This window comes from Danio rerio, chromosome 17 (assembly GCF_052040795.2).
Source record: "Danio rerio strain M-AB ecotype USA chromosome 17, GRCz13ab, whole genome shotgun sequence".
NCBI lineage: Eukaryota > Metazoa > Chordata > Actinopteri > Cypriniformes > Danionidae > Danio > Danio rerio.
This window is the reverse complement of record NC_141037.1, coordinates 24,595,709-24,618,455: the sequence shown is the minus strand read 5'-3', so window position 1 is coordinate 24,618,455 and position 22,747 is coordinate 24,595,709. Positions and strand designations below refer to the sequence as shown.

At 45.3% G+C, this 22,747-nt stretch overlaps 20 non-coding genes across 20 annotated transcripts; 9 read left to right on the top strand and 11 right to left on the bottom strand.

Annotated features, from left to right (window-relative positions):
• Window positions 1–595: 595 nt before the first annotated feature.
• On the bottom strand, window positions 596–736 carry LOC141374983 (U4 spliceosomal RNA). Its single transcript, XR_015514023.1, has one exon. It is a non-coding gene; the product is annotated as a U4 spliceosomal RNA (small nuclear RNA).
• A 1,212-nt stretch (window positions 737–1,948) lies between these two features.
• Window positions 1,949–2,030, top strand: trnas-gcu (transfer RNA serine (anticodon GCU)). The gene has a single exon. It is a non-coding gene; the product is annotated as a tRNA-Ser (tRNA).
• Window positions 2,031–2,686: 656 nt separating this feature from the next.
• LOC137490532 (U4 spliceosomal RNA) lies at window positions 2,687–2,827 on the bottom strand. The gene has a single exon (XR_015514028.1). It is a non-coding gene; the product is annotated as a U4 spliceosomal RNA (small nuclear RNA).
• An 880-nt stretch (window positions 2,828–3,707) lies between these two features.
• LOC141374977 (U4 spliceosomal RNA) lies at window positions 3,708–3,848 on the bottom strand. Its single transcript, XR_015514027.1, has one exon. It is a non-coding gene; the product is annotated as a U4 spliceosomal RNA (small nuclear RNA).
• Window positions 3,849–5,060: 1,212 nt separating this feature from the next.
• On the top strand, window positions 5,061–5,142 carry trnas-gcu (transfer RNA serine (anticodon GCU)). The gene has a single exon. It is a non-coding gene; the product is annotated as a tRNA-Ser (tRNA).
• A 656-nt stretch (window positions 5,143–5,798) lies between these two features.
• LOC137490536 (U4 spliceosomal RNA) lies at window positions 5,799–5,939 on the bottom strand. The gene has a single exon (XR_015514022.1). It is a non-coding gene; the product is annotated as a U4 spliceosomal RNA (small nuclear RNA).
• Window positions 5,940–7,150: 1,211 nt separating this feature from the next.
• trnas-gcu (transfer RNA serine (anticodon GCU)) lies at window positions 7,151–7,232 on the top strand. The gene has a single exon. It is a non-coding gene; the product is annotated as a tRNA-Ser (tRNA).
• A 656-nt stretch (window positions 7,233–7,888) lies between these two features.
• Window positions 7,889–8,029, bottom strand: LOC137490533 (U4 spliceosomal RNA). Its single transcript, XR_015514017.1, has one exon. It is a non-coding gene; the product is annotated as a U4 spliceosomal RNA (small nuclear RNA).
• Window positions 8,030–9,241: 1,212 nt separating this feature from the next.
• trnas-gcu (transfer RNA serine (anticodon GCU)) lies at window positions 9,242–9,323 on the top strand. Its single transcript has one exon. It is a non-coding gene; the product is annotated as a tRNA-Ser (tRNA).
• Window positions 9,324–9,979: 656 nt separating this feature from the next.
• LOC137488181 (U4 spliceosomal RNA) lies at window positions 9,980–10,120 on the bottom strand. The gene has a single exon (XR_015514016.1). It is a non-coding gene; the product is annotated as a U4 spliceosomal RNA (small nuclear RNA).
• Window positions 10,121–11,332: 1,212 nt separating this feature from the next.
• On the top strand, window positions 11,333–11,414 carry trnas-gcu (transfer RNA serine (anticodon GCU)). Its single transcript has one exon. It is a non-coding gene; the product is annotated as a tRNA-Ser (tRNA).
• Window positions 11,415–12,070: 656 nt separating this feature from the next.
• On the bottom strand, window positions 12,071–12,211 carry LOC137488192 (U4 spliceosomal RNA). Its single transcript, XR_015514015.1, has one exon. It is a non-coding gene; the product is annotated as a U4 spliceosomal RNA (small nuclear RNA).
• Window positions 12,212–15,149: 2,938 nt separating this feature from the next.
• On the top strand, window positions 15,150–15,231 carry trnas-gcu (transfer RNA serine (anticodon GCU)). Its single transcript has one exon. It is a non-coding gene; the product is annotated as a tRNA-Ser (tRNA).
• Window positions 15,232–15,887: 656 nt separating this feature from the next.
• Window positions 15,888–16,028, bottom strand: LOC137488189 (U4 spliceosomal RNA). The gene has a single exon (XR_015514030.1). It is a non-coding gene; the product is annotated as a U4 spliceosomal RNA (small nuclear RNA).
• A 1,212-nt stretch (window positions 16,029–17,240) lies between these two features.
• trnas-gcu (transfer RNA serine (anticodon GCU)) lies at window positions 17,241–17,322 on the top strand. Its single transcript has one exon. It is a non-coding gene; the product is annotated as a tRNA-Ser (tRNA).
• A 656-nt stretch (window positions 17,323–17,978) lies between these two features.
• LOC137488171 (U4 spliceosomal RNA) lies at window positions 17,979–18,119 on the bottom strand. The gene has a single exon (XR_015514026.1). It is a non-coding gene; the product is annotated as a U4 spliceosomal RNA (small nuclear RNA).
• Window positions 18,120–19,331: 1,212 nt separating this feature from the next.
• On the top strand, window positions 19,332–19,413 carry trnas-gcu (transfer RNA serine (anticodon GCU)). Its single transcript has one exon. It is a non-coding gene; the product is annotated as a tRNA-Ser (tRNA).
• A 656-nt stretch (window positions 19,414–20,069) lies between these two features.
• Window positions 20,070–20,210, bottom strand: LOC137488187 (U4 spliceosomal RNA). The gene has a single exon (XR_015514031.1). It is a non-coding gene; the product is annotated as a U4 spliceosomal RNA (small nuclear RNA).
• Window positions 20,211–21,422: 1,212 nt separating this feature from the next.
• On the top strand, window positions 21,423–21,504 carry trnas-gcu (transfer RNA serine (anticodon GCU)). The gene has a single exon. It is a non-coding gene; the product is annotated as a tRNA-Ser (tRNA).
• Window positions 21,505–22,160: 656 nt separating this feature from the next.
• On the bottom strand, window positions 22,161–22,301 carry LOC137488182 (U4 spliceosomal RNA). The gene has a single exon (XR_015514014.1). It is a non-coding gene; the product is annotated as a U4 spliceosomal RNA (small nuclear RNA).
• Window positions 22,302–22,747: the final 446 nt, after the last annotated feature.

Below are 22,747 nucleotides of genomic sequence, written 5' to 3'. Positions count from 1 at the left end.
GTTATGGCAAATTGGAAAGTCATCTACCGAAGATGGTTGCAGGAACATACATAAATAATTATGTGCCACAGTCCAGGCTCCATCAGGAAAGTGGGAGCCTACGTGACGAGGTGGTCGAGTGGTTAAGGCGATGGACTGCTAACTTATTGTGCTCTGCACGCGTGGGTTCAAATCCCATCCTTGACGTTCAATTGAGAGAGCCAAGTGCTTTCGTGGAAGATGTTTTACTCTCACCCTCTTAGCGTTTTGAAGGAGGTTGTTGCAAGATTTAATTTCATATTTACCAAAAATAGTTGCAAATACTTACATACATGCCACAGCACAGCCCCCACCAGGAAACTGGGTAAATTCATGACGAGGTTGCCAAGCGGTTAAGGGGATGGACTGCTAATCCACGCGTGGGTTCAATCCCATCCTCGTCGTTCAATTTTTCAGAGAGCCTGGTGCTTCCGCTGAAGTTTTCTGACAACATTCTGAAGATTGTCATGGTTCAGGTGAATCCAACCTGCTGCATGTTTAGTGAAACAACTCTGGCGCAAATTGCAGCATGTTCAAGATCCAGACACTCAGCTATTCTTTTGAACAGAACATTGAGCCTTCTAGGAGGCTGTCAAAAATTGCCAGAGCTGACTGTATTTCAAGCCATCTCGGCGGGGTATTGGGTAAAGTTTTCAACCAGCAATGATCACGCCTCGGCTAGGCCTCATAGGCTATGATATTGCCTCTGCAAAAGAATACCAATCTCAACAATGAACTCTTATATCTACCAATCTGGACATGAAACGACAAGGTGGTATCAAACTTTAAACTGCTAGCCATCAGCCTTCTGGCACCAATGAGTGCATGCTGTGTCAGTAGAACAGGTTATTGAAATGCCTAAAAAGAATTACTTATACACTGTTTCATTTTAACTTAAAGAAAAGTTTACACTACTTTTGTGAATCTGGGAGAAGAGAACTGTGGGTAATGTGGTAAAGGGGGCGGAGTCACAACGCTGAACGGCCGAGAAAATGGCTGAGATTGGGATGCATTTACTGGGCTGTGCAGGGATTGGGGTAAAATAATGAAGCATGCAAGGGCACTGAAATCATATTTGCACACAAATCCAGGGTCAGCTATGCTGCCGTTTTTAGACTCAGGCATTTTGTCTAGTTTCTCTCCAACAAAACCGGAAGAAACGCATTGAAGTCAATGTTGAACAATAACTATGGGGCACTGATTCGAGCTATTGAAAAGCTCCTTATGACAAGCTTTAGCTGCATCTTTTTCGTAAGAACCCCCAAGAAACAACAAAGTCCAACTTCCTGCACAACAAGCAGGTAACCTGAGACGAGGTGGCTGAGTGGCTAGGGTAAAAGACTGCTAATCCCTGGTGCTCTGCTCGCGCGGGTTTGAGTCCCATCCTTGTTGCTCGTCCAACTAAAAGTTAAACCTTCCTCTGGCACAAAGTTGTGCTTGCGCATGATGAGGTGGCCGAGTGCTTAGGTTAGTACGCTGTACTCTGCAAGCTTAAATCCCATCCTCGTTGTTTTGGGAGAGGCCACTGCTTCTGTCTAAGGTTTCTTACTTGCACCTCTTAGCGTCTTAAAGGACGTTATGGCAAAAACTTTATGTAATATGTAGCGAAATTAGCGGCAAAAACATACGTACACGCCACAGTCCAGCCTCCATCAGGAAAGCGTATGTATGCGAGAGGAGGGGGCCGAGTGGATAAGGCGATGGCCTGCTAATCCATTGTGCTCTGCATGTGTGCGGTTTAATCCCGTCGTCGTTGTTCATTCAAGAGAGCCCAGTGCTTCCGTGGAAGGTTTCTTACTCTCACCCTCTTAGTGCTTCGAAGCATGTTATGGCAAAATTGAAAGTCATTTGGCCGAAATTAGTTGCAGAAACATACATAAACAAATATGTGCCACAGTCTAGCCTCCCTCAGAATGGTGGGAACATATGTGACGAGGTGGCCGAGTGGTTAAGGCGATGGACTGCTAATCCATTGTGCTCTGCACGCGTGGGTTCGAATCCCATCCTCGTCGTTTGTTTAGGAGAGGCCGGGGCTTTCATGGAAGGTATCTTACTCGCACCATCTTCGTGCTTGTTATGGCAAATTGGAAAGTCATCCACCGAAGATGGTTGCAGGAACATACATAAATAATTATGTGCCACAGTCCAGGCTCCATCAGGAAAGTGGGAGCCTACGTGACGAGGTGGTCGAGTGGTTAAGGCGATGGACTGCTAACTTATTGTGCTCTGCACGCGTGGGTTCAAATCCCATCCTTGACGTTCAATTGAGAGAGCCAAGTGCTTTCGTGGAAGATGTTTTACTCTCACCCTCTTAGCGTTTTGAAGGAGGTTGTTGCAAGATTTAATTTCATATTTACCAAAAATAGTTGCAAATGCTTACATACATGCCACAGCACAGCCCCCACCAGGAAACTGGGTAAATTCATGACGAGGTTGTCAAGCGGTTAAGGGGATGGACTGCTAATCCACGCGTGGGTTCAATCCCATCCTCGTCGTTCAATTTTTCAGAGAGCCTGGTGCTTCCGCTGAAGTTTTCTGACAACATTCTGAAGATTGTCATGGTTCAGGTGAATCCAACCTGCTGCATGTTTAGTGAAACAACTCTGGCGCAAATTGCAGCATGTTCAAGATCCGGACACTCAGCTATTCTTTTGAACAGAACATTGAGCCTTCTAGGAGGCTGTCAAAAATTGCCAGAGCTGACTGTATTTCAAGCCATCTCGGCGGGGTATTGGGTAAAGTTTTCAACCAACAATGATCACGCCTCGGCTAGGCCTCATAGGCTATGATATTGCCTCTGCGAAAGAATACCAATCTCAACAATGAACTCTTATATCTACCAATCTGGACATGAAACGACAAGGTGGTATCAAACTTTAAACTGCTAGCCATCAGCCTTCTGGCACCAATGAGTGCATGCTGTGTCAGTAGAACAGGTTATTGAAATGCCTAAAAAGAATTACTTATACAGTGTTTCATTTTAACTTAAAGAAAAGTTTACACTACTTTTGTGAATCTGGGAGAAGAGAACTGTGGGTAATGTGGTAAAGGGGGCGGAGTCACAACGCTGAACGGCCGAGAAAATGGCTGAGATTGGGATGCATTTACTGGGCTGTGCAGGGATTGGGGTAAAATAAATAATACATAAATAATTATGTGCCACAGTCCAGGCTCCATCAGGAAAGTGGGAGCCTACGTGACGAGGTGGTCGAGTGGTTAAGGCGATGGACTGCTAACTTATTGTGCTCTGCACGCGTGGGTTCAAATCCCATCCTTGACGTTCAATTGAGAGAGCCAAGTGCTTTCGTGGAAGATGTTTTACTCTCACCCTCTTAGCGTTTTGAAGGAGGTTGTTGCAAGATTTAATTTCATATTTACCAAAAATAGTTGCAAATGCTTACATACATGCCACAGCACAGCCCCCACCAGGAAACTGGGTAAATTCATGACGAGGTTGTCAAGCGGTTAAGGGGATGGACTGCTAATCCACGCGTGGGTTCAATCCCATCCTCGTCGTTCAATTTTTCAGAGAGCCTGGTGCTTCCGCTGAAGTTTTCTGACAACATTCTGAAGATTGTCATGGTTCAGGTGAATCCAACCTGCTGCATGTTTAGTGAAACAACTCTGGCGCAAATTGCAGCATGTTCAAGATCCGGACACTCAGCTATTCTTTTGAACAGAACATTGAGCCTTCTAGGAGGCTGTCAAAAATTGCCAGAGCTGACTGTATTTCAAGCCATCTCGGCGGGGTATTGGGTAAAGTTTTCAACCAACAATGATCACGCCTCGGCTAGGCCTCATAGGCTATGATATTGCCTCTGCGAAAGAATACCAATCTCAACAATGAACTCTTATATCTACCAATCTGGACATGAAACGACAAGGTGGTATCAAACTTTAAACTGCTAGCCATCAGCCTTCTGGCACCAATGAGTGCATGCTGTGTCAGTAGAACAGGTTATTGAAATGCCTAAAAAGAATTACTTATACAGTGTTTCATTTTAACTTAAAGAAAAGTTTACACTACTTTTGTGAATCTGGGAGAAGAGAACTGTGGGTAATGTGGTAAAGGGGGCGGAGTCACAACGCTGAACGGCCGAGAAAATGGCTGAGATTGGGATGCATTTACTGGGCTGTGCAGGGATTGGGGTAAAATAATGAAGCATGCAAGGGCACTGAAATCATATTTGCACACAAATCCAGGGTCAGCTATGCTGCCGTTTTTAGACTCAGGCATTTTGTCTAGTTTCTCTCCAACAAAACCGGAAGAAACACATTGAAGTCAATGTTGAACAATAACTATGGGGCACTGATTCGAGCTATTGAAAAGCTCCTTATGACAAGCTTTAGCTGCATCTTTTTCGTAAGAACCCCCAAGAAACAACAAAGTCCAACTTCCTGCACAACAAGCAGGTAACCTGAGACGAGGTGGCTGAGTGGCTAGGGTAAAAGACTGCTAATCCCTGGTGCTCTGCTCGCGCGGGTTTGAGTCCCATCCTTGTTGCTCGTCCAACTAAAAGTTAAACCTTCCTCTGGCACAAAGTTGTGCTTGCGCATGATGAGGTGGCCGAGTGCTTAGGTTAGTACGCTGTACTCTGCAAGCTTAAATCCCATCCTCGTTGTTTTGGGAGAGGCCACTGCTTCTGTCTAAGGTTTCTTACTTGCACCTCTTAGCGTCTTAAAGGACGTTATGGCAAAAACTTTATGTAATATGTAGCGAAATTAGCGGCAAAAACATACGTACACGCCACAGTCCAGCCTCCATCAGGAAAGCGTATGTATGCGAGAGGAGGGGGCCGAGTGGATAAGGCGATGGCCTGCTAATCCATTGTGCTCTGCATGTGTGCGGTTTAATCCCGTCGTCGTTGTTCATTCAAGAGAGCCCAGTGCTTCCGTGGAAGGTTTCTTACTCTCACCCTCTTAGTGCTTCGAAGCATGTTATGGCAAAATTGAAAGTCATTTGGCCGAAATTAGTTGCAGAAACATACATAAACAAATATGTGCCACAGTCTAGCCTCCCTCAGAATGGTGGGAACATATGTGACGAGGTGGCCGAGTGGTTAAGGCGATGGACTGCTAATCCATTGTGCTCTGCACGCGTGGGTTCGAATCCCATCCTCGTCGTTTGTTTAGGAGAGGCCGGGGCTTTCATGGAAGGTATCTTACTCGCACCATCTTCGTGCTTGTTATGGCAAATTGGAAAGTCATCCACCGAAGATGGTTGCAGGAACATACATAAATAATTATGTGCCACAGTCCAGGCTCCATCAGGAAAGTGGGAGCCTACGTGACGAGGTGGTCGAGTGGTTAAGGCGATGGACTGCTAACTAATTGTGCTCTGCACGCGTGGGTTCAAATCCCATCCTTGACGTTCAATTGAGAGAGCCAAGTGCTTTCGTGGAAGATGTTTTACTCTCACCCTCTTAGCGTTTTGAAGGAGGTTGTTGCAAGATTTAATTTCATATTTACCAAAAATAGTTGCAAATGCTTACATACATGCCACAGCACAGCCCCCACCAGGAAACTGGGTAAATTCATGACGAGGTTGCCAAGCGGTTAAGGGGATGGACTGCTAATCCACGCGTGGGTTCAATCCCATCCTCGTCGTTCAATTTTTCAGAGAGCCTGGTGCTTCCGCTGAAGTTTTCTGACAACATTCTGAAGATTGTCATGGTTCAGGTGAATCCAACCTGCTGCATGTTTAGTGAAACAACTCTGGCGCAAATTGCAGCATGTTCAAGATCCAGACACTCAGCTATTCTTTTGAACAGAACATTGAGCCTTCTAGGAGGCTGTCAAAAATTGCCAGAGCTGACTGTATTTCAAGCCATCTCGGCGGGGTATTGGGTAAAGTTTTCAACCAGCAATGATCACGCCTCGGCTAGGCCTCATAGGCTATGATATTGCCTCTGCAAAAGAATACCAATCTCAACAATGAACTCTTATATCTACCAATCTGGACATGAAACGACAAGGTGGTATCAAACTTTAAACTGCTAGCCATCAGCCTTCTGGCACCAATGAGTGCATGCTGTGTCAGTAGAACAGGTTATTGAAATGCCTAAAAAGAATTACTTATACACTGTTTCATTTTAACTTAAAGAAAAGTTTACACTACTTTTGTGAATCTGGGAGAAGAGAACTGTGGGTAATGTGGTAAAGGGGGCGGAGTCACAACGCTGAACGGCCGAGAAAATGGCTGAGATTGGGATGCATTTACTGGGCTGTGCAAGGTTGGGGTAAAATAATGAAGCATGCAAGGGCACTGAAATCATATTTGCACACAAATCCAGGGTCAGCTATGCTGCCGTTTTTAGACTCAGGCATTTTGTCTAGTTTCTCTCCAACAAAACCGGAAGAAACACATTGAAGTCAATGTTGAACAATAACTATGGGGCACTGATTCGAGCTATTGAAAAGCTCCTTATGACAAGCTTTAGCTGCATCTTTTTCGTAAGAACCCCCAAGAAACAACAAAGTCCAACTTCCTGCACAACAAGCAGGTAACCTGAGACGAGGTGGCTGAGTGGCTAGGGTAAAAGACTGCTAATCCCTGGTGCTCTGCTCGCGCGGGTTTGAGTCCCATCCTTGTTGCTCGTCCAACTAAAAGTTAAACCTTCCTCTGGCACAAAGTTGTGCTTGCGCATGATGAGGTGGCCGAGTGCTTAGGTTAGTACGCTGTACTCTGCAAGCTTAAATCCCATCCTCGTTGTTTTGGGAGAGGCCACTGCTTCTGTCTAAGGTTTCTTACTTGCACCTCTTAGCGTCTTAAAGGACGTTATGGCAAAAACTTTATGTAATATGTAGCGAAATTAGCGGCAAAAACATACGTACACGCCACAGTCCAGCCTCCATCAGGAAAGCGTATGTATGCGAGAGGAGGGGGCCGAGTGGATAAGGCGATGGCCTGCTAATCCATTGTGCTCTGCATGTGTGCGGTTTAATCCCGTCGTCGTTGTTCATTCAAGAGAGCCCAGTGCTTCCGTGGAAGGTTTCTTACTCTCACCCTCTTAGTGCTTCGAAGCATGTTATGGCAAAATTGAAAGTCATTTGGCCGAAATTAGTTGCAGAAACATACATAAACAAATATGTGCCACAGTCTAGCCTCCCTCAGAATGGTGGGAACATATGTGACGAGGTGGCCGAGTGGTTAAGGCGATGGACTGCTAATCCATTGTGCTCTGCACGCGTGGGTTCGAATTCCATCCTCGTCGTTTGTTTAGGAGAGGCCAGGGCTTTCATGGAAGGTATCTTACTCGCACCATCTTCGTGCTTGTTATGGCAAATTGGAAAGTCATCCACCGAAGATGGTTGCAGGAACATACATAAATAATTATGTGCCACAGTCCAGGCTCCATCAGGAAAGTGAGAGCCTACGTGACGAGGTGGTCGAGTGGTTAAGGCGATGGACTGCTAACTTATTGTGCTCTGCACGCGTGGGTTCAAATCCCATCCTTGACGTTCAATTGAGAGAGCCAAGTGCTTTCGTGGAAGATGTTTTACTCTCACCCTCTTAGCGTTTTGAAGGAGGTTGTTGCAAGATTTAATTTCATATTTACCAAAAATAGTTGCAAATGCTTACATACATGCCACAGCACAGCCCCCACCAGGAAACTGGGTAAATTCATGACGAGGTTGCCAAGCGGTTAAGGGGATGGACTGCTAATCCACGCGTGGGTTCAATCCCATCCTCGTCGTTCAATTTTTCAGAGAGCCTGGTGCTTCCGCTGAAGTTTTCTGACAACATTCTGAAGATTGTCATGGTTCAGGTGAATCCAACCTGCTGCATGTTTAGTGAAACAACTCTGGCGCAAATTGCAGCATGTTCAAGATCCAGACACTCAGCTATTCTTTTGAACAGAACATTGAGCCTTCTAGGAGGCTGTCAAAAATTGCCAGAGCTGACTGTATTTCAAGCCATCTCGGCGGGGTATTGGGTAAAGTTTTCAACCAGCAATGATCACGCCTCGGCTAGGCCTCATAGGCTATGATATTGCCTCTGCGAAAGAATACCAATCTCAACAATGAACTCTTATATCTACCAATCTGGACATGAAACGACAAGGTGGTATCAAACTTTAAACTGCTAGCCATCAGCCTTCTGGCACCAATGAGTGCATGCTGTGTCAGTAGAACAGGTTATTGAAATGCCTAAAAAGAATTACTTATACACTGTTTCATTTTAACTTAAAGAAAAGTTTACACTACTTTTGTGAATCTGGGAGAAGAGAACTGTGGGTAATGTGGTAAAGGGGGCGGAGTCACAACGCTGAACGGCCGAGAAAATGGCTGAGATTGGGATGCATTTACTGGGCTGTGCAGGGATTGGGGTAAAATAATGAAGCATGCAAGGGCACTGAAATCATATTTGCACACAAATCCAGGGTCAGCTATGCTGCCGTTTTTAGACTCAGGCATTTTGTCTAGTTTCTCTCCAACAAAATCGGAAGAAACACATTGAAGTCAATGTTGAACAATAACTATGGGGCACTGATTCGAGCTATTGAAAAGCTCCTTATGACAAGCTTTAGCTGCATCTTTTTCGTAAGAACCCCCAAGAAACAACAAAGTCCAACTTCCTGCACAACAAGCAGGTAACCTGAGACGAGGTGGCTGAGTGGCTAGGGTAAAAGACTGCTAATCCCTGGTGCTCTGCTCGCGCGGGTTTGAGTCCCATCCTTGTTGCTCGTCCAACTAAAAGTTAAACCTTCCTCTGGCACAAAGTTGTGCTTGCGCATGATGAGGTGGCCGAGTGCTTAGGTTAGTACGCTGTACTCTGCAAGCTTAAATCCCATCCTCGTTGTTTTGGGAGAGGCCACTGCTTCTGTCTAAGGTTTCTTACTTGCACCTCTTAGCGTCTTAAAGGACGTTATGGCAAAAACTTTATGTAATATGTAGCGAAATTAGCGGCAAAAACATACGTACACGCCACAGTCCAGCCTCCATCAGGAAAGCGTATGTATGCGAGAGGAGGGGGCCGAGTGGATAAGGCGATGGCCTGCTAATCCATTGTGCTCTGCATGTGTGCGGTTTAATCCCGTCGTCGTTGTTCATTCAAGAGAGCCCAGTGCTTCCGTGGAAGGTTTCTTACTCTCACCCTCTTAGTGCTTCGAAGCATGTTATGGCAAAATTGAAAGTCATTTGGCCGAAATTAGTTGCAAAAACATACATAAACAAATATGTGCCACAGTCTAGCCTCCCTCAGAAAGGTGGGAACATATGTGACGAGGTGGCCGAGTGGTTAAGGCGATGGACTGCTAATCCATTGTGCTCTGCACGCGTGGGTTCGAATCCCATCCTCGTCGTTTGTTTAGGAGAGGCCGGGGCTTTCATGGAAGGTATCTTACTCGCACCATCTTCGTGCTTGTTATGGCAAATTGGAAAGTCATCTACCGAAGATGGTTGCACGAACATACATAAATAATTATGTGCCACAGTCCAGGCTCCATCAGGAAAGTGGGAGCCTACGTGACGAGGTGGTCGAGTGGTTAAGGCGATGGACTGCTAACTTATTGTGCTCTGCACGCGTGGGTTCAAATCCCATCCTTGACGTTCAATTGAGAGAGCCAAGTGCTTTCGTGGAAGATGTTTTACTCTCACCCTCTTAGCGTTTTGAAGGAGGTTGTTGCAAGATTTAATTTCATATTTACCAAAAATAGTTGCAAATGCTAACATACATGCCACAGCACAGCCCCCACCAGGAAACTGGGTAAATTCATGACGAGGTTGCCAAGCGGTTAAGGGGATGGACTGCTAATCCACGCGTGGGTTCAATCCCATCCTCGTCGTTCAATTTTTCAGAGAGCCTGGTGCTTCCGCTGAAGTTTTCTGACAACATTCTGAAGATTGTCATGGTTCAGGTGAATCCAACCTGCTGCATGTTTAGTGAAACAACTCTGGCGCAAATTGCAGCATGTTCAAGATCCAGACACTCAGCTATTCTTTTGAACAGAACATTGAGCCTTCTAGGAGGCTGTCAAAAATTGCCAGAGCTGACTGTATTTCAAGCCATCTCGGCGGGGTATTGGGTAAAGTTTTCAACCAGCAATGATCACGCCTCGGCTAGGCCTCATAGGCTATGATATTGCCTCTGCGAAAGAATACCAATCTCAACAATGAACTCTTATATCTACCAATCTGGACATGAAACGACAAGGTGGTATCAAACTTTAAACTGCTAGCCATCAGCCTTCTGGCACCAATGAGTGCATGCTGTGTCAGTAGAACAGGTTATTGAAATGCCTAAAAAGAATTACTTATACACTGTTTCATTTTAACTTAAAGAAAAGTTTACACTACTTTTGTGAATCTGGGAGAAGAGAACTGTGGGTAATGTGGTAAAGGGGGCGGAGTCACAACGCTGAACGGCCGAGAAAATGGCTGAGATTGGGATGCATTTACTGGGCTGTGCAGGGATTGGGGTAAAATAATGAAGCATGCAAGGGCACTGAAATCATATTTGCACACAAATCCAGGGTCAGCTATGCTGCCGTTTTTAGACTCAGGCATTTTGTCTAGTTTCTCTCCAACAAAACCGGAAGAAACACATTGAAGTCAATGTTGAACAATAACTATGGGGCACTGATTCGAGCTATTGAAAAGCTCCTTATGACAAGCTTTAGCTGCATCTTTTTCGTAAGAACCCCCAAGAAACAACAAAGTCCAACTTCCTGCACAACAAGCAGGTAACCTGAGACGAGGTGGCTGAGTGGCTAGGGTAAAAGACTGCTAATCCCTGGTGCTCTGCTCGCGCGGGTTTGAGTCCCATCCTTGTTGCTCGTCCAACTAAAAGTTAAACCTTCCTCTGGCACAAAGTTGTGCTTGCGCATGATGAGGTGGCCGAGTGCTTAGGTTAGTACGCTGTACTCTGCAAGCTTAAATCCCATCCTCGTTGTTTTGGGAGAGGCCACTGCTTCTGTCTAAGGTTTCTTACTTGCACCTCTTAGCGTCTTAAAGGACGTTATGGCAAAAACTTTATGTAATATGTAGCGAAATTAGCGGCAAAAACATACGTACACGCCACAGTCCAGCCTCCATCAGGAAAGCGTATGTATGCGAGAGGAGGGAGCCGAGTGGATAAGGCGATGGCCTGCTAATCCATTGTGCTCTGCATGTGTGCGGTTTAATCCCGTCGTCGTTGTTCATTCAAGAGAGCCCAGTGCTTCCGTGGAAGGTTTCTTACTCTCACCCTCTTAGTGCTTCGAAGCATGTTATGGCAAAATTGAAAGTCATTTGGCCGAAATTAGTTGCAAAAACATACATAAACAAATATGTGCCACAGTCTAGCCTCCCTCAGAAAGGTGGGAACATATGTGACGAGGTGGCCGAGTGGTTAAGGCGATGGACTGCTAATCCATTGTGCTCTGCACGCGTGGGTTCGAATCCCATCCTCGTCGTTTGTTTAGGAGAGGCCGGGGCTTTCATGGAAGGTATCTTACTCGCACCATCTTCGTGCTTGTTATGGCAAATTGGAAAGTCATCTACCGAAGATGGTTGCACGAACATACATAAATAATTATGTGCCACAGTCCAGGCTCCATCAGGAAAGTGGGAGCCTACGTGACGAGGTGGTCGAGTGGTTAAGGCGATGGACTGCTAACTTATTGTGCTCTGCACGCGTGGGTTCAAATCCCATCCTTGACGTTCAATTGAGAGAGCCAAGTGCTTTCGTGGAAGATGTTTTACTCTCACCCTCTTAGCGTTTTGAAGGAGGTTGTTGCAAGATTTAATTTCATATTTACCAAAAATAGTTGCAAATGCTTACATACATGCCACAGCACAGCCCCCACCAGGAAACTGGGTAAATTCATGACGAGGTTGCCAAGCGGTTAAGGGGATGGACTGCTAATCCACGCGTGGGTTCAATCCCATCCTCGTCGTTCAATTTTTCAGAGAGCCTGGTGCTTCCGCTGAAGTTTTCTGACAACATTCTGAAGATTGTCATGGTTCAGGTGAATCCAACCTGCTGCATGTTTAGTGAAACAACTCTGGCGCAAATTGCAGCATGTTCAAGATCCAGACACTCAGCTATTCTTTTGAACAGAACATTGAGCCTTCTAGGAGGCTGTCAAAAATTGCCAGAGCTGACTGTATTTCAAGCCATCTCGGCGGGGTATTGGGTAAAGTTTTCAACCAGCAATGATCACGCCTCGGCTAGGCCTCATAGGCTATGATATTGCCTCTGCGAAAGAATACCAATCTCAACAATGAACTCTTATATCTACCAATCTGGACATGAAACGACAAGGTGGTATCAAACTTTAAACTGCTAGCCATCAGCCTTCTGGCACCAATGAGTGCATGCTGTGTCAGTAGAACAGGTTATTGAAATGCCTAAAAAGAATTACTTATACACTGTTTCATTTTAACTTAAAGAAAAGTTTACACTACTTTTGTGAATCTGGGAGAAGAGAACTGTGGGTAATGTGGTAAAGGGGGCGGAGTCACAACGCTGAACGGCCGAGAAAATGGCTGAGATTGGGATGCATTTACTGGGCTGTGCAGGGATTGGGGTAAAATAATGAAGCATGCAAGGGCACTGAAATCATATTTGCACACAAATCCAGGGTCAGCTATGCTGCCGTTTTTAGACTCAGGCATTTTGTCTAGTTCCTCTCCAACAAAACCGGAAGAAACACATTGAAGTCAATGTTGAACAATAACTATGGGGCACTGATTCGAGCTATTGAAAAGCTCCTTATGACAAGCTTTAGCTGCATCTTTTTCGTAAGAACCCCCAAGAAACAACAAAGTCCAACTTCCTGCACAACAAGCAGGTAACCTGAGACGAGGTGGCTGAGTGGCTAGGGTAAAAGACTGCTAATCCCTGGTGCTCTGCTCGCGTGGGTTGGAGTCCCATCCTTGTTGCTCGTCCAACTAAAAGTTAAACCTTCCTCTGGCACAAAGTTGTGCTTGCGCATGATGAGGTGGCCGAGTGCTTAGGTTAGTACGCTGTACTCTGCAAGCTTAAATCCCATCCTCGTTGTTTTGGGAGAGGCCACTGCTTCTGTCTAAGGTTTCTTACTTGCACCTCTTAGCGTCTTAAAGGACGTTATGGCAAAAACTTTATGTAATATGTAGCGAAATTAGCGGCAAAAACATACGTACACGCCACAGTCCAGCCTCCATCAGGAAAGCGTATGTATGCGAGAGGAGGGGGCCGAGTGGATAAGGCGATGGCCTGCTAATCCATTGTGCTCTGCATGTGTGCGGTTTAATCCCGTCGTCGTTGTTCATTCAAGAGAGCCCAGTGCTTCCGTGGAAGGTTTCTTACTCTCACCCTCTTAGTGCTTCGAAGCATGTGATTGTGACCGTGTATAGGATAAGTGGTAGTGATTGATGTTGATAACAACCAATCAGGGGCCAGTGCTGCCTATTTTAGAGCCGGTTGGCTGTGTTAGGTGATGTCACCTCCAGCCCCGCCTTTCTTGTTCCGCGTTTGTTGACATCTGTTTCAGGTATGTTAGCGGTTGTGTGTGTGTCTCTCTCTCTCTCTTTCGATTAACGTTTGGATTAATCATCGTGGTTTCATTTTTAGCCTGGTTTTTCGTTGGTTTTCCTGTTGGTTGCCATGGAGTTAATGACTGTCACCCATTCAGCTCGCTTGTAGCATAAATGGAGATGACTAATTCGTAATACATGAGTGTACTACTCCCGGCTTGGTAAGTTTCTTATGTAGAGATTTAAGGGGAATGCTAGCGTGTGATTTTGCAAACAGTAACCGTTTTTGCATGTGCATATCTCTTGTAGGATTCTCCCTCTCTGTCCTGGGCGATTATAAATAAAGATCTAGCATCTGTAACATTACTCCGGTTGTGTTTGAAAGATTCTGCTATCCTGAGATCTCTAGTGGAAAGAACTACTACTGTTGTTTACTACTGCTGCCTGCTTCTACTATCTGCTGCTGCTACATTTACTGCTGCAGTTACTACTAGCTGCTACTGCTACCCGCTACTACTATCTGCTGCTGCTACATTCACTGCTGCAGTTACTACTAGCTGCTACTGCTACCCGCTACTACTATCTGCTGCTGCTACATTCACTGCTGCAGTTACTACTAGCTGCTACTGCTACCCGTTACTACTATCTGCTGCTGCTACATTTACTGCTGCAGTTACTACTAGCTGCTACTGCTATCCGCTACTACTATCTGCCTGCTGCTACTCTACTGTTGCAGTTACTGCTAACTGCTACGACTAACTGTTACCTGCTCTATTTACTGCTGTTGTTATTACGACCTGCTACTACTATCTCCTATTGCTACTGTTATATAATTTGTGATTTTTGTTCTGTTTGGTTGTGTGATTCGGTGTGCAAAAGAGTGAGTTTTGTGTTCTGTGTGAATCTTGCTTTTCTATAGCGAAACCACAGAAGCTGTATTTGGTTTTTCTTTTCTTGTGTGTGGTTTGTTGTTTGTTTTACTCTTGTATAATTTATCCCGTATATTGATTTTGATTTTCCTTGCAGGAACTGAGGTCCCATGGGTGCAGGATCTTGAGGTGGTGGTGGTGTCACTGCACTTGACATTTTTGCTGTGGACGGTTTGGGAAGTGTGGAGTGTGTGGATCTAGTGTGGTGTGTGTGTGGAAGTGTGCTTTTTGAACACAACGGAGCACTGGTGATTCCCCCCCCCCATGTGTGACCTCAGCCCTGTAAGTTAGTTTATTCAATTTATTTCCCCGGTTAATTTCATTTTCATATTTACTTTGTAATAACGTTGTTGTTGTCTTCTATAAATTTGTTTTCTTTTTTTGTTTTATTTTACTGCAGTTGTGTTGGAGGGGGGTGCTGGCAAAATGTTAAGAGAATGTAATGTGACCATTTTAATCTGCCACAAATTCTGAAAATAAATTTTGTATTTTTATACTATACCCACGTCTCTTGCCTATCCATATGAGAACTGAACCTGTGTGGCCTAAGAGTAAGGTTTAAGCCAATTTCTATTTCCTGGGAGAAAACCTCTCAGGTGGCGTAGTCGGATTTGCTTTGTGGATAAATTGTTAATCCCTACTCTTCCCTCCTGCCACATTATGGCAAAATTGAAAGTCATTTGGCCGAAATTAGTTGCAGAAACATACATAAACAAATATGTGCCACAGTCTAGCCTCCCTCAGAAAGGTGGGAACATATGTGACGAGGTGGCCGAGTGGTTAAGGCGATGGACTGCTAATCCATTGTGCTCTGCACGCGTGGGTTCGAATCCCATCCTCGTCGTTTGTTTAGGAGAGGCCGGGGCTTTCATGGAAGGTATCTTACTCGCACCATCTTCGTGCTTGTTATGGCAAATTGGAAAGTCATCTACCGAAGATGGTTGCAGGAACATACATAAATAATTATGTGCCACAGTCCAGGCTCCATCAGGAAAGTGGGAGCCTACGTGACGAGGTGGTCGAGTGGTTAAGGCGATGGACTGCTAACTTATTGTGCTCTGCACGCGTGGGTTCAAATCCCATCCTTGACGTTCAATTGAGAGAGCCAAGTGCTTTCGTGGAAGATGTTTTACTCTCACCCTCTTAGCGTTTTGAAGGAGGTTGTTGCAAGATTTAATTTCATATTTACCAAAAATAGTTGCAAATACTTACATACATGCCACAGCACAGCCCCCACCAGGAAACTGGGTAAATTCATGACGAGGTTGCCAAGCGGTTAAGGGGATGGACTGCTAATCCACGCGTGGGTTCAATCCCATCCTCGTCGTTCAATTTTTCAGAGAGCCTGGTGCTTCCGCTGAAGTTTTCTGACAACATTCTGAAGATTGTCATGGTTCAGGTGAATCCAACCTGCTGCATGTTTAGTGAAACAACTCTGGCGCAAATTGCAGCATGTTCAAGATCCAGACACTCAGCTATTCTTTTGAACAGAACATTGAGCCTTCTAGGAGGCTGTCAAAAATTGCAAGAGCTGACTGTATTTCAAGCCATCTCGGCGGGGTATTGGGTAAAGTTTTCAACCAGCAATGATCACGCCTCGGCTAGGCCTCATAGGCTATGATATTGCCTCTGCGAAAGAATACCAATCTCAACAATGAACTCTTATATCTACCAATCTGGACATGAAACGACAAGGTGGTATCAAACTTTAAACTGCTAGCCATCAGCCTTCTGGCACCAATGAGTGCATGCTGTGTCAGTAGAACAGGTTATTGAAATGCCTAAAAAGAATTACTTATACACTGTTTCATTTTAACTTAAAGAAAAGTTTACACTACTTTTGTGAATCTGGGAGAAGAGAACTGTGGGTAATGTGGTAAAGGGGGCGGAGTCACAACGCTGAACGGCCGAGAAAATGGCTGAGATTGGGATGCATTTACTGGGCTGTGCAGGGATTGGGGTAAAATAATGAAGCATGCAAGGGCACTGAAATCATATTTGCACACAAATCCAGGGTCAGCTATGCTGCCGTTTTTAGACTCAGGCATTTTGTCTAGTTTCTCTCCAACAAAACCGGAAGAAACGCATTGAAGTCAATGTTGAACAATAACTATGGGGCACTGATTCGAGCTATTGAAAAGCTCCTTATGACAAGCTTTAGCTGCATCTTTTTCGTAAGAACCCCCAAGAAACAACAAAGTCCAACTTCCTGCACAACAAGCAGGTAACCTGAGACGAGGTGGCTGAGTGGCTAGGGTAAAAGACTGCTAATCCCTGGTGCTCTGCTCGCGCGGGTTTGAGTCCCATCCTTGTTGCTCGTCCAACTAAAAGTTAAACCTTCCTCTGGCACAAAGTTGTGCTTGCGCATGATGAGGTGGCCGAGTGCTTAGGTTAGTACGCTGTACTCTGCAAGCTTAAATCCCATCCTCGTTGTTTTGGGAGAGGCCACTGCTTCTGTCTAAGGTTTCTTACTTGCACCTCTTAGCGTCTTAAAGGACGTTATGGCAAAAACTTTATGTAATATGTAGCGAAATTAGCGGCAAAAACATACGTACACGCCACAGTCCAGCCTCCATCAGGAAAGCGTATGTATGCGAGAGGAGGGGGCCGAGTGGATAAGGCGATGGCCTGCTAATCCATTGTGCTCTGCATGTGTGCGGTTTAATCCCGTCGTCGTTGTTCATTCAAGAGAGCCCAGTGCTTCCGTGGAAGGTTTCTTACTCTCACCCTCTTAGTGCTTCGAAGCATGTTATGGCAAAATTGAAAGTCATTTGGCCGAAATTAGTTGCAGAAACATACATAAACAAATATGTGCCACAGTCTAGCCTCCCTCAGAATGGTGGGAACATATGTGACGAGGTGGCCGAGTGGTTAAGGCGATGGACTGCTAATCCATTGTGCTCTGCACGCGTGGGTTCGAATCCCATCCTCGTCGTTTGTTTAGGAGAGGCCGGGGCTTTCATCGAAGGTATCTTACTCGCACCATCTTCGTGCTTGTTATGGCAAATTGGAAAGTCATCCACCGAAGATGGTTGCAGGAACATACATAAATAATTATGTGCCACAGTCCAGGCTCCATCAGGAAAGTGGGAGCCTACGTGACGAGGTGGTCGAGTGGTTAAGGCGATGGACTGCTAACTTATTGTGCTCTGCACGCGTGGGTTCAAATCCCATCCTTGACGTTCAATTGAGAGAGCCAAGTGCTTTCGTGGAAGATGTTTTACTCTCACCCTCTTAGCGTTTTGAAGGAGGTTGTTGCAAGATTTAATTTCATATTTACCAAAAATAGTTGCAAATGCTTACATACATGCCACAGCACAGCCCCCACCAGGAAACTGGGTAAATTCATGACGAGGTTGTCAAGCGGTTAAGGGGATGGACTGCTAATCCACGCGTGGGTTCAATCCCATCCTCGTCGTTCAATTTTTCAGAGAGCCTGGTGCTTCCGCTGAAGTTTTCTGACAACATTCTGAAGATTGTCATGGTTCAGGTGAATCCAACCTGCTGCATGTTTAGTGAAACAACTCTGGCGCAAATTGCAGCATGTTCAAGATCCAGACACTCAGCTATTCTTTTGAACAGAACATTGAGCCTTCTAGGAGGCTGTCAAAAATTGCCAGAGCTGACTGTATTTCAAGCCATCTCGGCAGGGTATTGGGTAAAGTTTTCAACCAGCAATGATCACGCCTCGGCTAGGCCTCATAGGCTATGATATTGCCTCTGCGGAAGAATACCAATCTCAACAATGAACTCTTATATCTACCAATCTGGACATGAAACGACAAGGTGGTATCAAACTTTAAACTGCTAGCCATCAGCCTTCTGGCACCAATGAGTGCATGCTGTGTCAGTAGAACAGGTTATTGAAATGCCTAAAAAGAATTACTTATACACTGTTTCATTTTAACTTAAAGAAAAGTTTACACTACTTTTGTGAATCTGGGAGAAGAGAACTGTGGGTAATGTGGTAAAGGGGGCGGAGTCACAACGCTGAACGGCCGAGAAAATGGCTGAGATTGGGATGCATTTACTGTGCTGTGCAGGGATTGGGGTAAAATAATGAAGCATGCAAGGGCACTGAAATCATATTTGCACACAAATCCAGGGTCAGCTATGCTGCCGTTTTTAGACTCAGGCATTTTGTCTAGTTTCTCTCCAACAAAACCGGAAGAAACACATTGAAGTCAATGTTGAACAATAACTATGGGGCACTGATTCGAGCTATTGAAAAGCTCCTTATGACAAGCTTTAGCTGCATCTTTTTCGTAAGAACCCCCAAGAAACAACAAAGTCCAACTTCCTGCACAACAAGCAGGTAACCTGAGACGAGGTGGCTGAGTGGCTAGGGTAAAAGACTGCTAATCCCTGGTGCTCTGCTCGCGCGGGTTTGAGTCCCATCCTTGTTGCTCGTCCAACTAAAAGTTAAACCTTCCTCTGGCACAAAGTTGTGCTTACGCATGATGAGGTGGCCGAGTGCTTAGGTTAGTACGCTGTACTCTGCAAGCTTAAATCCCATCCTCGTTGTTTTGGGAGAGGCCACTGCTTCTGTCTAAGGTTTCTTACTTGCACCTCTTAGCGTCTTAAAGGACGTTATGGCAAAAACTTTATGTAATATGTAGCGAAATTAGCGGCAAAAACATACGTACACGCCACAGTCCAGCCTCCATCAGGAAAGCGTATGTATGCGAGAGGAGGGAGCCGAGTGGATAAGGCGATGGCCTGCTAATCCATTGTGCTCTGCATGTGTGCGGTTTAATCCCGTCGTCGTTGTTCATTCAAGAGAGCCCAGTGCTTCCGTGGAAGGTTTCTTACTCTCACCCTCTTAGTGCTTCGAAGCATGTTATGGCAAAATTGAAAGTCATTTGGCCGAAATTAGTTGCAGAATCATACATAAACAAATATGTGCCACAGTCTAGCCTCCCTCAGAAAGGTGGGAACATATGTGACGAGGTGGCCGAGTGGTTAAGGCGATGGACTGCTAATCCATTGTGTTCTGCACGCGTGGGTTCGAATCCCATCCTCGTCGTTTGTTTAGGAGAGGCCGGGGCTTTCATGGAAGGTATCTTACTCGCACCATCTTCGTGCTTGTTATGGCAAATTGGAAAGTCATCTACCGAAGATGGTTGCAGGAACATACATAAATAATTATGTGCCACAGTCCAGGCTCCATCAGGAAAGTGGGAGCCTACGTGACGAGGTGGTCGAGTGGTTAAGGCGATGGACTGCTAACTTATTGTGCTCTGCACGCGTGGGTTCAAATCCCATCCTTGACGTTCAATTGAGAGAGCCAAGTGCTTTCGTGGAAGATGTTTTACTCTCACCCTCTTAGCGTTTTGAAGGAGGTTGTTGCAAGATTTAATTTCATATTTACCAAAAATAGTTGCAAATGCTTACATACATGCCACAGCACAGCCCCCACCAGGAAACTGGGTAAATTCATGACGAGGTTGCCAAGCGGTTAAGGGGATGGACTGCTAATCCACGCGTGGGTTCAATCCCATCCTCGTCGTTCAATTTTTCAGAGAGCCTGGTGCTTCCGCTGAAGTTTTCTGACAACATTCTGAAGATTGTCATGGTTCAGGTGAATCCAACCTGCTGCATGTTTAGTGAAACAACTCTGGCGCAAATTGCAGCATGTTCAAGATCCAGACACTCAGCTATTCTTTTGAACAGAACATAGAGCCTTCTAGGAGGCTGTCAAAAATTGCCAGAGCTGACTGTATTTCAAGCAATCTCGGCGGGGTATTGGGTAAAGTTTTCAACCAGCAATGATCACGCCTCGGCTAGGCCTCATAGACTATGATATTGCCTCTGCGAAAGAATACCAAACTAAACAATGAACTCTTATATCTACCAATCTGGACATGAAACGACAAGGTGGTATCAAACTTTAAACTGCTAGCCATCAGCCTTCTGGCACCAATGAGTGCATGCTGTGTCAGTAGAACAGGTTGTTGAAAAGCCTAAAAAGAATTACTTATACACTGTTTCATTTTAACTTAAAGAAAAGTTTACACTACTTTTGTGAATCTGGGAGAAGAGAACTGTGGGTAATGTGGTAAAGGGGGCGGAGTCACAACGCTGAACGGCCGAGAAAATGGCTGAGATTGGGATGCATTTACTGGGCTGTGCAGGGATTGGGGTAAAATAATGAAGCATGCAAGGGCACTGAAATCATATTTGCACACAAATCCAGGGTCAGCTATGCTGCCGTTTTTAGACTCAGGCATTTTGTCTAGTTTCTCTCCAACAAAACCGGAAGAAACACATTGAAGTCAATGTTGAACAATAACTATGGGGCACTGATTCGAGCTATTGAAAAGCTCCTTATGACAAGCTTTAGCTGCATCTTTTTCGTAAGAACCCCCAAGAAACAACAAAGTCCAACTTCCTGCACAACAAGCAGGTAACCTGAGACGAGGTGGCTGAGTGGCTAGGGTAAAAGACTGCTAATCCCTGGTGCTCTGCTCGCGCGGGTTTGAGTCCCATCCTTGTTGCTCGTCCAACTAAAAGTTAAACCTTCCTCTGGCACAAAGTTGTGCTTACGCATGATGAGGTGGCCGAGTGCTTAGGTTAGTACGCTGTACTCTGCAAGCTTAAATCCCATCCTCGTTGTTTTGGGAGAGGCCACTGCTTCTGTCTAAGGTTTCTTACTTGCACCTCTTAGCGTCTTAAAGGACGTTATGGCAAAAACTTTATGTAATATGTAGCGAAATTAGCGGCAAAAACATACGTACACGCCACAGTCCAGCCTCCATCAGGAAAGCGTATGTATGCGAGAGGAGGGAGCCGAGTGGATAAGGCGATGGCCTGCTAATCCATTGTGCTCTGCATGTGTGCGGTTTAATCCCGTCGTCGTTGTTCATTCAAGAGAGCCCAGTGCTTCCGTGGAAGGTTTCTTACTCTCACCCTCTTAGTGCTTCGAAGCATGTTATGGCAAAATTGAAAGTCATTTGGCCGAAATTAGTTGCAGAAACATACATAAACAAATATGTGCCACAGTCTAGCCTCCCTCAGAAAGGTGGGATCATATGTGACTAGGTGGCCGAGTGGTTAAGGCGATGGACTGCTAATCCATTGTGCTCTGCACGCGTGGGTTCGAATCCCATCCTCGTCGTTTGTTTAGGAGAGGCCGGGGCTTTCATGGAAGGTATCTTACTCGCACCATCTTCGTGCTTGTTATGGCAAATTGGAAAGTCATCCACCGAAGATGGTTGCAGGAACATACATAAATAATTATGTGCCACAGTCCAGGCTCCATCAGGAAAGTGGGAGCCTACGTGACGAGGTGGTCGAGTGGTTAAGGCGATGGACTGCTAACTTATTGTGCTCTGCACGCGTGGGTTCAAATCCCATCCTTGACGTTCAATTGAGAGAGCCAAGTGCTTTCGTGGAAGATGTTTTACTCTCACCCTCTTAGCGTTTTGAAGGAGGTTGTTGCAAGATTTAATTTCATATTTACCAAAAATAGTTGCAAATGCTTACATACATGCCACAGCACAGCCCCCACCAGGAAACTGGGTAAATTCATGACGAGGTTGCCAAGCGGTTAAGGGGATGGACTGCTAATCCACGCGTGGGTTCAATCCCATCCTCGTCGTTCAATTTTTCAGAGAGCCTGGTGCTTCCGCTGAAGTTTTCTGACAACATTCTGAAGATTGTCATGGTTCAGGTGAATCCAACCTGCTGCATGTTTAGTGAAACAACTCTGGCGCAAATTGCAGCATGTTCAAGATCCAGACACTCAGCTATTCTTTTGAACAGAACATTGAGCCTTCTAGGAGGCTGTCAAAAATTGCCAGAGCTGACTGTATTTCAAGCCATCTCGGCGGGGTATTGGGTAAAGTTTTCAACCAGCAATGATCACGCCTCGGCTAGGCCTCATAGGCTATGATATTGCCTCTGCGAAAGAATACCAATCTCAACAATGAACTCTTATATCTACCAATCTGGACATGAAACGACAAGGTGGTATCAAACTTTAAACTGCTAGCCATCAGCCTTCTGGCACCAATGAGTGCATGCTGTGTCAGTAGAACAGGTTATTGAAATGCCTAAAAAGAATTACTTATACACTGTTTCATTTTAACTTAAAGAAAAGTTTACACTACTTTTGTGAATCTTGGAGAAGAGAACTGTGGGTAATGTGGTAAAGGGGGCGGAGTCACAACGCTGAACGGCCGAGAAAATGGCTGAGATTGGGATGCATTTACTGGGCTGTGCAGGGATTGGGGTAAAATAATGAAGCATGCAAGGGCACTGAAATCATATTTGCACACAAATCCAGGGTCAGCTATGCTGCCGTTTTTAGACTCAGGCATTTTGTCTAGTTTCTCTCCAACAAAACCGGAAGAAACACA